Consider the following 8,965-nt stretch of genomic DNA (forward strand, 5'->3'; position numbering starts at 1 on the left):
GTATGTGTGAGAGAAAGAGAGAGAAAGTTTAACATTCGATATTGGGTGATTTGTGTCATCCCAATTTTGTATTTTTAAGATCCAATACATTCAATCCAGCACATCCAATCTCATCTCTACATTTTTGGATCATGTGTGTTTGTGTTTATAGTGTGATACGGTGGTAGTACGGGGGCATGAATTAAGGCCGGGAGGGGGGTCAGGCCCGGGAGTGGGGGTTAGGAGGGGATTAGCTGAGGCCGGTTGGATCATTTTACAGCCAGAGGACCCCCTCCTCACCCTCTGCAGTCTCTTGGACAATGAGGATTAAACTCCTCTTGTTCCTCAACTCCGAAAAACGGCAGGACGACAAAGACACTATTCCTCCTGGGTCCCCTGGCTGTGGCTGGGAGCTGAGCTGAGCTGAGCCGAGGAGGGAGGCAAGGAGGGAAGGAGTAGAGAGGAGGAGGAGGGAGGCAGGAGGAGGCAGGGGGTCCATCATAAAATTAATCCTTTCACAGTTTCCTCTGGGTGCAAAGTGAGATATGAGGCAGACATGTCTAATGAAACGCTACAGTCATCTAAGGGCGCAGCGATAAAAGCATATATTAAACTAATGGAGCTCGTCATTAGTGCCTCTATTAAGCGGATCTAGAGGGTTGTGCTCTCTGGTGATCTGCACGGAAGATTAATCAATACCAATAAAACGCCAGCTTCCCACATTCTCCCATTTGCCAGTGCTTGTACAGTAGTTAACATATTTTAATATTTAAGTTCACTCACCCATAATCCTCAAGGTTGAAACTATGACTCGGTTTCTATTCGTAGTTTACATTAAAGGAATAGTTTGACATTTGGGAAACATGTCTCTTTACTTTCTTGCCAAGACTTAGATAAGAAGATTGATACTTCACTCATGTTTGTAGTAAATGTGAAGCTCCAGCCAGGAGTCAGTAGCTTAGCTTAGCATAAAGACTGGAAACAAAACAGCTAGGCGGGCTCTGTCTAAAGGCGACTTGTACCTTGTTTGAGGTGTAAAAGTGAGATGTTTGGGTGTTACAGAAGAGTTTGAGCTGGACTACCACATTGTGTCGCTTTTACACTTCACTTTTGGTGAGCTTTGAGTTTGAGGTGCTGGTAGGCAGATTTTGGACAGAGCCCGGCTAGCTATTTCCCCTGTTTCCAGCATATATGCTAAGTTTAGCTAACTGGCTGATGGCTGTAGCTTCAGAACTTCATATTTACCTTTGTTACCATCAGACAGAGCCAGGTTAGCTGTTTGTCTTTATGCTAAGCATCACCTAGGCTATTTCCCAAACTATTCCTTCAAAATTGCATTTTAGCGGCAACAATGTATCACTTGGGCCCCGAGCTTAGTGAATTGAAAGATAAATCCTGTGTAAAAGCTCAGTGTTGAGCAGTGTGAGATCATAGCCTGAGGCATGATGATTAAAGACCCCTATGTGGCGAAGTGTCCACCCTAACATGCTAGTGGGCTCAGTATTTGGCAGAGTTTCAGGCTTAGGGAAGGAGACGGATTTGGTTTCCCTCAATGTTTGCAATTACAATTACTGTAACAAATACTGTTGCTTATAGGGAAAGAGGACAAAAAGTACATTTTTGATGTCGTGATGCTGAGGATCAAAATTACTGGTCAACATCCAAGTGAGAGGGACAATAAAAGAGGAAGACAAAAGAAACAGAAGTCCACTGGTTTTAATCTGAGCGAGAGAAAAAAACGAGCGAGTCAATATAAAAACGTAAAGAGAGGAGAGAAAGAGAGAACCAAAGAGGAGGGCAACGAGCACAACAGAACCAGGGGGAGTTAGAGGAGAGAGGAGAGCAGAGGAGGGGCCTTTCATACAAAAAAGCCTCTCTTTTACTTATAGAAGGGAAAAAAAGAGCAGAAGAAAAGCTTCTTCTCGCCTCCCGGACGCAGTGTCAAACCCAATCAGTGTCTGGTCTGGCAGCGCTGCTCGTCTCCCAGGCACCGGCTCACAATGGAGGCGAGCCTCAGCCGCCACACCTCTCACTTCCAATCTGCATCCTCCAGGGCAGGCCTGAGAGAAGGGGGCTGTGGCGAGGGACAACAATGCACCTCAAATGTTCAAATTCTCATAACAAAATCACTGTGTGCTGAGAATTGGATTAACAAGTAAAAGTAAAACACTCCTCAAGTAGCTTTTTTCTTAGTTCATGTTGATTTGGACAGTTAATATCAGTTTTTATTGTGAAGAAGTGTGGCTCAGGATCAACGACTGGGTGTAGGTATGGGTTATTGTTCTTAAAGATTTCCAACGCAGGTGGAAAGAATGGGACTTAGTGTCAGGGTGCATGTATGTAAAGCCAAACACAAACATGGATAAACTGCTCGACGATTACAACGACCAACAATCCCTGAGCTGTGAAGTCCCGCGCTAATAAACGTGAGCAACAAGGCTTGATCCTTAAAAACCTCGCCACTCAAAAAAAAAAAAATGTCTATCTTGAATAGACACCCCCCTAAATCGCATTGTTGAGCAAATCCTGTATTAAAAGGAAAGAGTTACTCTGCATTTATACTCCTGAAGACTTTAGTTAAGCCAGTGCCTCTGCCACTCTGCAGCGCGGGCTTCATCCAGCCTGAGTAAATCCGTCTCTCAATGGCGATTGGCTGAAGGCGAAGGGGCCATCTTTTTCACACGCTTCCTCACTTGCCCCCCCCCTCCCCCCCACTCCCTCTCAGCTAGTGTTTACCCGTCACCAAACAATGGCTGGTTACTGGCAATTAAACAGCATTTTCCGATGAATCCGTGGCACTGGTCTAATGGCATTACTGTTGGATGATTCAATCCTTGAATAGTCAACAGGATTTTGCCTCTCACCAGGAAAATACTGCTTCATCGAATTACCCGTATTACATAGATTTACCCAAAGCTTATGATTCAGGGTTCACAGATTACTGCTCTTCTAAAGATGGCGGGAGAAAGGAGTGATAGGCCAGGAGAGTGATGACTCCAAAGCTTTATAGCCGGGCGCTGCTTTCACTGGCCCACTCTTCCCCCAAAAGACTAATGCAAACCAAAGATTTACCCACAAACCTTTGCAGATTTAGAGAGATTATTAATTCACCTGAATGCAAAGACTTCTGTTCTTTTATTGTCCTTTGCTTTTCTGACTTTAATATTAGGTGATGCTTGAAGGATGGCTTACACATTTACAGTCCCTCACACACACACACACACACACACACACACACACACATGCACGCACACATGCACGCACGTGCACGCACACGCGCGCACACACGCACACACACACACACACACACACACACACACATACACAGATGCACACACAAACACACACACACACACACACACACACACGCACACACACACACACACACACACACACACACATACACACATACACAGATGCACACACAAACACACACACACACACACACACACACACACACATACACACACACACACACACACACACACACACACACACACACACACACACACATACATACACAGATGCACACACAAACAAATATAGGAGCCAAACTGCACATTGTGCCCTTTGACCTTCCATGGGTCGAGTCGGCCTGGGCAGCATGGGGAACCAGGAAGACCGGCCAAGTCCATTATCTCACAATGAAGGGCTAATTACTGGGTCTGCAAGCCTCAAATCACACGGCAGCAGACTGCCTGTCTCTGTCCTCCGCTCACCCAACATCTTAATTGCTCTTTTATTCTCTCTCTGTTTTCGCCGTGCCTCTCTCCCCGACTCGCTCCTTCTCTCGCCTTAGCCATTTCACACATAAAAGCAAGATGCTAATTGCCTGCTATGGAAATATTGGGCCTGTGATTAGCCAGGCAGAGGGTTTGGCTGGCCTGTGTTTTTTCCTGTCTGTATGAGGGAGTGTCGAGCCAGCACGCCGGGCGTAAAAATCGGAAACTGCGGTTGTCGGCGGTGAAAGGAAATTCATTTTTCTGTCATTCACATGCGGAGCAGGGTTGAAAGTGTCATTGTGCTCCAGTAGCAATTTGTCAGACTGCTATGTTGGCAAAATGTTGATAGAAAATCCGCTTGAACAAAATGACAGGAAAATTAGTTCAGTTTCTTTTAGGCAGAGTTGGTGTATTGTTATCATTAGCACTGACAGACTAATTATTTTACCCCCTTATAGTTTAAATATGTGGACCACCAGTCTGGACTACTAACTGTCAACCGAAGTTAACAAAGAAAAAACAAACAGTGTGATCAAATGCACAAAACAGGTTGGTGCACATGACTGCTTGATGAATTTATTATCCAGGTATTGGGTTTTTAACTATGACGGCTAATTTATCCAAAAGCCTCATTATGTTCTCCTCCCTGACCCTGACTTATTATCTCAATACATAATCATCTAACAAGACAACAAGGGTTAGTCTTAATGGACTCCATCTTGAGATGCATATACATATGGAAATGAGACACAGTGGGGGAATGTGCTTTAGCTTCTGCCCTCTAACCTGCTTGCTTTCTGAAGAATTACTACTCTTACAAAAGATATTTTTTCAGTTTTAATGGCGACATGTCTAACTTAACCCATCTGTGATTTTATTCTCTTCTTTTATCAGGAGAAGAAGTAAAAACTCTCAAAAAAGTGTGCATTTACTGTACTTTCAAATTGTTACCAATGAAACAAACCATAGCAAGCAACTTCATTTCTATAGAACATTTCTATATAGTTACAAAGTGTTTCACAGAAAGAAAAGATGGGAAATAGGGCAATAGAAGAGACAGAAGACAACATATAAAGTCAAGAGAAAGCCACACAAAAACAATGTGTTTGCTGATTTGGGATCTCTGACACTTAGCAGATGCAATCTTTTCCCCTCTGCTGATTCTTTTCTATTATAATGCCTCCTTTGTAACCTTGAGCTCTTTTTCCTACACTTCAGATGTTAGCAGGCTAGTTTAGTAACTTTTCTTCATTCAGAGTCACCTGCCATTTGACCTCAGCCTTGTCCCAGTACCAAACCAAAGCTTTTTGAAAACCTTGGCGGATATTGAAATGCCCTTTTAAGAAACGTTCTCTTCCCCCGAGTGCTTTGTCCAAGATGTTGGAAAAGATGGAGAAGGGAAAGAGCCTGGTTTTCCCAACGATGAGAGCTGTGGAGTGTTTGGGCAGCGCAGTGGTTGGTTGGTGGGGAGGTTTGGGGGCCAAGAGGGGTGCAGGTCGGCTGTTCAAAGGCTGGCTTTTTGCATTGTTGGTCAGTTGGGGATTAAGGTCCTCTGTGAAGTAGAATAGCCCCTCTAATTAAAAGGGATAAGAAGGCAGAAAAATAGCGAGAGGCACGGGAGGAAGCAAAGAGAGAGGGAGAGGGGAGAGCAAATTTGCAGAGAAAGAAAGAAAAGAATAACTGTTTTCAGTGTCACTCCTGCAGCCGGGCCCATCGATTCAGACTGGATTAACTTAACACTCCTCCTCCCTATTTCTCTCTGTCACTCTCTCCCCCAATCTCTGTCTGTCATTATTTCTATCTGGCAATTTCCAAACTTTAATCTCCACATGCTCGTTATTCTCTTGAAAGTACAGTTAAACAATGCATTCAAAGCATTTAGATGGAGCTAAAATAAAAAAAAAAAAGCTACATATATGTTTTGGGGGTAATCTCTTTACAAAACCTTGAATGGTCGCATCTACAGACATCTAAGTTCTTTCAAAAATACTTTTCAGTTCTTCTCAGCGAAAGCCAGAAGCTCAAACCAGACAAGTTTTCAATCTGTTGCAGATTTGTGAAAAGTGAAATTGTATGTAGGTGACATTTTGCTGGATGAATTCAGCTACTTGCACCAGTGTGTGTATGTCGGTGTGTGTGTGTGTGTGTGTGTGTGTGTGTGTGTGTGTGTGTGTGTGTGTGCTCCTAAGTATTTGCCGTCATCAGAATGTGAATAGAGGGGCTGTGTGCTGTGCCCCAGATGCTGGCTGACAGTAGGTGGGCTGTTTGCCGTGGGGATGCCAGGTTGTGTTTTTGTTTGGCCCTCCTCTGTCCCGCCTGCCTCCCTCCCCTAGCACGGTGGGGGGTCCAGGGCTCCCGGGGCCAGTCCCTGCTGACCAATACCCAGGTATGAGGCCTCTCAGTTTGGCTAACACTAGCCGCAGGCCGCGGGAGGTTAACGAGGTACCAGCAGGGACAAGACATTCAACCCTCCCATGGGCAAACCACAAGTGGTGGATGTATCTCAATGAAGGGCATGAATATGATATGATGTAGGCCATGTGGTTGAGGGTGCAAAGGGGGTTAAATAGTAAAGATACTGCAGGTGCAATATTTTTAGCAAAGTGTCTCTCAGCTGACCAGATGAAATTCTTTAGGCACAGTCACACCAGCATTTAAAATGAGAACATTTTGCAGCAAAAGTTTTATTTAATTTTCCTCTGCCGGACACGAAAAAACCATGGCTTTTAGACAGTTGTGAGACAGAAATTGAAGAAAGAAATACAGCTCTCAGTAAATAAAGAGTGTTACAGTAACTTCTTGTTTCATGAATGTCCTAGATGGCTCCATGAGCTTTCTTTTGCCTGTTTTTGAATGAAATGATTTCTTTTTTAATTCATTTTTGGCCTTTATTTTGACAGGACAGCTGAAGACATGAAAGTGGGGAGAGAGAGAGGGGGAATGACATGCAGCAAAGGGCCGCAGATCGGAGTCAAACCCGGGCCCGCTGCGTCGAGGAGCAAACCTCTATATATGGGCGCCCGCTCTACCAACTGAGCTATCCAGGCGCCCGAATGAAATGATTTCTGCGAACCAAATGCCAGGAGGGAGTAAAAGGCACAGTACTGACAAATAAAGAAAAAGGTTTGAAGAGCTTTTGTGACTGACTAGTGTTAGCATGTTAGCTAGCATTTCTGCTGCAGAAAGATGTACAGCTCTGAGAACACAATAGCTAGGGGAAGTAAACAGCCCAGTACAGTGAAAATAGGCAAGCGCTTGGAGAGCTATTGTGAGTCGCACAATTATGTAGCAAAGTTATATTTAGGCACCTAAAATACTTAGTTAAGTTCAGAAAAACATTGTGGTTGAAATCAGCGTTACTTCACTTCTGGTTACACATGTAACGCTAAGCGTGACGAAGCTCTGCTTGTTTCAGAAATTTAAAACTCTTATACTTTGTCACTCCCGTAACAATGAATAAGGCCACTAGAGGGCGCTGCAACAATAAACGTTGATATGAGTCATAATTGCTGCTTAAACAAATAACCTATAGGAGCGTTTTTCGGGGGGAGGACAATCTCGACTAGCATGTTCCCGCCATGCTAGCGTGTGCCCTGCAACTAGTCTCCACGCCAACAAGTCTCTAGCATCATCTTATTTCGCAGTGCCACTTTCTGGTGTGAGCAGGCCTTCAAACTGACATTTTGAAAAAATGCCAGCCAGCTATGTCTGTGTTGTTTTCGTCAGAAACACCTGCTGTCTGTAGACTCGTCAGTAGTTCAATATCCAAGGACGCTCGCTTTGGTTTGTTGTAGAATCATCAATAGGCTACATATCGCTTCCCTTGCTATGCATATCAATAAATCTATCACTGTGAGTTCTACAGTGCAGATGGCAAAAAGCAAGCAGTCATAATGTCCAATATAGTTCACTGTGTGTGTGCGTGTGTGTGTGTGTGTGTATATGTGTGTGTGTGTGTGTGTGTGTGTGTGTGTGTGTGTGTGTGTGTGTGAGTGTGTGCCTGCGTGTGTGCGTGTGTGTGTAACAGATGGGGTTGGTTGAGTGGGCCAAGTCATTGATTTGACCTTTAGATGGACAGCTGAAGTGAACTGAAATGGTTGGTGAAAAAAAAAAAAAAAATGAATTATTAAATAACAATAATATTGAGCACTAATATTAAAAGATGGATGAATAGATACAATTAAAACGTTTGCGTCTTGCAAGACCCCAACTTTATGCAAAGTACGAAACTAAACGACCGAAATGCCCCTTTAAAATGTTGAATATAAAAGGGTTATGGAAACGGGTTATGGACAAATCAAAGACCTAGGCTATATAATAATGAAGGTAAACGTAATCAATAGGCCTAAATACGGCATAAGTATTGTATTCCAAATATCAATTTAGACTATATAAGACTATTTAAGAGATAAAATCACAGAGCTACAAATGATTCTATGAGTTATGTTGTCATTTATGGTATGTAACTATAAGCAAACAAAAGGCTGGAGAGAGGAGACTTCTCCTCATGCCAGCCATATTATCCAGCACACTGTGTGAGAGAGAGTAGGCCTATCTCAGTCCCACGATTCTTAGCCTTCAATTCGTCTCCCTAACAGCAGGAGAAACCGTGACTTCGTCAATTTGCCCGGAGACAGGGGGAGGGCATATTGCCACAGACATTAACAAGCGACTTCACCTTTTTACAACCACGGCACCGTTTAGCTGAAACGCTCCCCAGGGCTATTAGATATTTTCCGATGAATTATATATCAGAGCTGAAGATGAAAGGACTCTGTGTGAGCCAAGAACATAGCTGCGGGACAACAAGCGGACCAGATAGGCTACTTAGGCCCGGTTAGGCTGTTTGTTTTAGTATGATCGCTTAGGGAAAATGGGAAAACTCCACTTACAGTAAAACACTTTTAGACCACAAATGACCAAAATCAAGTCACGATATTAACAAAATACCAATGTTATCTTAATAATCTTTATCGACACTGACTTTATGTAATTGCACTAAATCACAAACAATGAGTCATTCTGTCAGAAGCTCTCTGTACAATTGAGTCCAGCTAGTCTTTAGTTTAAAAAGTATTGATTTTAGTCTTGTCTAACAAGCCAGTATAGCCTCACAGTCTGTTCATCTGGCATGTACACTCCTAATTAGTTCTCTAACCTGCTTACTTGTTTGGGAGCATCAATCAAAACCTTCAGCCAGGGCTGCTGGGGACAAAGTTTTGTCAAAACGGAAGGAAACCAGTGACATATATACCAAAAACATT

The sequence above is a fragment of the Sander lucioperca genome, chromosome 19 (genome assembly GCF_008315115.2).
Source record: "Sander lucioperca isolate FBNREF2018 chromosome 19, SLUC_FBN_1.2, whole genome shotgun sequence".
Classification (NCBI taxonomy): Eukaryota; Metazoa; Chordata; class Actinopteri; order Perciformes; family Percidae; genus Sander; species Sander lucioperca.